Raw genomic sequence first — 3,951 nt, forward strand, 5'->3', positions numbered from 1 at the left:
ACACACTGCTCAATGGTGGCAATGGTCCACTATCAGCTAGGTTAATGGTCTGCTTATGCTACCCTGGTTGATTATTGGCATACTGACATAGGGGCCTGACGGCTAAAATACCAAGAGAGGTCTCTTGTTGCACCTGATAATGTGGAAAAATCCCTTTGAATTAATCAAAAAAAAAAAAACAGTTAAATATTATAGCCTATTATTTCAGATAATGTGGTTACATTTACATTTTCACTGGTTATTAAGACATAACACTGAGCCATGAGTCATAGGCTGGGGTTCCTAGTGATGTTTGAGAAAACAAATGACATACAAAAAATAGAGAAACATTGCAACTGCAGATGCCTTCATACAGAGGCCACTGAATAATTTAAAGAGCAGGTAAAAACCTCTTTCCTGCACCAAAAGTCGTCTTAAAAATACATTTTTTTCTGTCTTTCAATGAAAGACATTGATTTTGTCATTGTTTGATTTGTTTTCTTATTTTATTAATATGTCTGATAATTCTTTTCTTGTAATGCCTCCCTGTTTTAAGCATTCAAATGTTCATTTATGTTTTATTTATCTGTATTTTTACTGCCTTGTGAAACACTTTTAAAGTAAATAGATAAAAAAAAAATTAAGTAAACAGCAATAGTGAGGATTACATGCTATGGCCTTAACCTACCCCTACTCCTATAGAACACCTGTTGGAGAATTTTGGAGGTTCATTGTGTTTCCTATCTTGACAGAGGTTTTACAGTTGATCAGTGACCCAAGTGACCGAAAGTGGCCTCCAGGGGGTGACAAACTACAGGTGACCACCGCAGTGGACATGGAGGAGATTTGGGAAGCTGCTGCCAGGCCAGGAACACTGGAAAAAGATGAACTTTAGAAAGGACAGAGGAATGAAAGTCAGACTCGACCCCATTTCCCACGGTCAGAGGAGTACAACACCGTCATGCTGGAAAAAGGAAATGGCAGTAATAGTAATAATGTTAATGGGGTTGTATATATTGATTGTAGTAGTTATAAATTTTAAAGTTTTTTTTTTTCACTCTTCTTCAGTTTCCTCCATTTAAAATTCCCACATGCATTGTTGGACTCTTTCCTATTTCATTAAAATCATTGTCACCGAGATTCACCATTACTGTAATAAACCATTCTTGGTAAAAGCTATAGAGGTGGTGTATACATTAGTATACTGTACATTCTCTAACTTTCCATTTTCTATTTTAAACTGTTTCTGTCCAATTAACTGAAAAAATACCGAGGTAGTCTGTTCCTGTACACGTTGTTCATCCAGATGAATTGTACACACAACCAATAGTTCAGTGATACAATTTCATGCCTCAGCAGATGAAATGGGGAGACTATATATTCAGTATGAGGTTTATGCTTTTAGACACTATTAAACCTATTGCATCTCGCAGTGAAATTTGGAAGGGAATGAAATGTGATGTGTGACGTTTCCAGATTTTTATGAGCCATATGCATCAGTGATAATGATTTTTTCCAATACAAAATGTGCCAAACATTGACTGTTACTGGATTAAAACAAGAATTTTATATAATAGATAACATTGTCAATTGTCTTCCATTGAGTTTCTGGTGATATACACTGTAGTTGGAGATAATATCTGTTTACCTGTGATATTTATTTCTGCTTATGTTAATTGTCTCGATCATGGCCTCTGTTTATTTGCTACAACTGACTGTTCTCAGTCATTCCTCAAGGGCTACAAACTAAAATATGCAAATAATAATGCAAATAAGGAGCGTAGGGGGATGCGTGTGTTAATATATCTCAGCATATCATACATATCAGCATTTTTAATGTTATATTTGATCTTCTAGACTAATTCCAGCTCTATTATTATTATTATTATTATTATTATCTTTAATTCATATTTTTGATCATTTTTGCTTCAGAAATGAAAAGGTTATGATCCTAAAACCATCAAAACAGACTTATCCAATCAGATTTTCGAATAGGTGCGCTCGCTGTCCTCACTCGGCCCTCCCGGGGTGAAAACTCAACTAAACATTAGTGGGTAAGCTTCAGTAAGCTTCCAATTTGTAGGCAGTAAGCTAAGAAAAACACACACACCCAAAGCCTCAAACAACCGGAAGTTGAAAAAATGTTTTTATGTTGGAAGCATAAACTGAATGGTTCATGAAATACTCAGTGGATAATGTTTTTGATTGATCAGCTGACGCGGCAGGCCGGGAGGTCGGTCACCGGAGGAGCGGTCACCGGAGGAGAACTTGGGTCTGAGTTGTAAAATCAGTTGTGTTAAATTTCTATTATTTTTCTCAATATATGTTGGTGGAGGAGGAATTTTGCACTAACAGTTTTGCTTGTTAGTGACTTAGTTTTAATGAGTTTACGCTTCACAGTAATTATGGCTCGTTCTTCGGCACTAATAGACTGGAGAGACGCTCATATCCAGTTTTCTCCGGTAAGTAAATGTTCATTTCTGAACGTTTTAATGTGTATGATGCTCCCTAAAAGCTAGTGCGTTTTTTCCTACGTGTTTTGACCAGAGAAGGGGAGACAGTTAACATCCAAATTAATATTAAAGTTAATGTGAATTACAGATGCACTTTGCTAACCTAGCTAGCTAGCTAGCTAGCTTGCTAGTGTTTGTTATGCTAATTGTACCTCGTCCCAAAAACGCATACATCTGCGGGACAGAGATAAATATAGTTTAACAATTAACTCACTCTCGTGTTATTAGAAAAAATCAGTCGCTGAAAGAATTTTCAACATACAGCAAAATATTCAGGTTTATCTCATTAACTTATTTTCTGTCTCCTCTTCTCGCTCGGTATACTAGAACATTATCTTGTAGGGGTTTGTCACATACTGCAAATTCATACGCAGGAGTCCTCAACTAAAGCAGGTATTCATGCACCTGTCCTGCCAGCTGGTATATGTGTGTGATTAACTGTGATCCACCATGTCTGAAAGTGTTTGTCTTTTACTGTCATTGAAAATATTTCCACAGTGAAAACTGAATGACTGGTGCCAACAGAAGGAGAACCTCATTTATGGACAAAGGAGACTGCATGGACATCCTTAGTTCTCAAATGGGCTGTGATGATGATGATGATGATGCCGGAAAACCACTTCAGTTCAGCTTCCTCTGATGCTTCTGACCAGCTGTTCAGACATTTGTTATGTGCTGGTCAGAACTGTTCCTGGCTGCTCCAAAGCCTCAAATGATGTCACTTACTCTCTATGATATCAGTTAAAAGCAACAGTATATTGTTTTTAGACAAAACATGTTAGTATGACGGGTCGGGAAATCAAAATGAGGGACACACACAAATCATTACATTTTTACAAAAAAAGTATGATTATGTAAAAAGGGACACATATAATCCCTACAATAATAAAGATTTGATAAAAAAAAAACATAAGATTTAATGGTGATATTTTAGATACAGATGTCAAGTTGTTTCATATGGACATGTGAAAATTGCCGTGTTCTAAGGAAAAATGGCTAAAAATAGTATGTTAGTCTTTATAAATAGTATTTTCTCATTTAATATCATGGCAAAAGTACTTGCCCTAATGGTTTTAAGATTTGGAAACACACTTTTGTACATTTTTGTGCTTTATGCATCTCATCAAATCTTGGAGACCCAAATGGCACCCGTTTATAGAATGACTCAGCTATCATCTCTATGGGGATATAGTGGTATAGCATTATTGCAGATCAACTTCTGTTAGGACATGTACATGTGTGTATACATGTCTTGCAGTGGTTGTGGGGACAAATTTGTGTTTGAAACCATCAGTGTGAGGTTATTTTGGACAGTTGTGACAGCTTCAAAAGGCTTTTTGAGGGACACCTGCAGTGACTGAGGTCAGTGTCAGGATAAGTCTCTACGACATGAATGAAACTGAAAATAACATCCTTTGTGTAGATTGAAACAAGAGGAGTGAAGTACATGCAGCAGGCA

Source organism: Seriola dumerili, unplaced genomic scaffold, assembly GCF_002260705.1.
Source record: "Seriola dumerili isolate Sdu_G_001 unplaced genomic scaffold, Sdu_1.0 BDQW01000337.1, whole genome shotgun sequence".
NCBI classification, from domain to species: domain Eukaryota; kingdom Metazoa; phylum Chordata; class Actinopteri; order Carangiformes; family Carangidae; genus Seriola; species Seriola dumerili.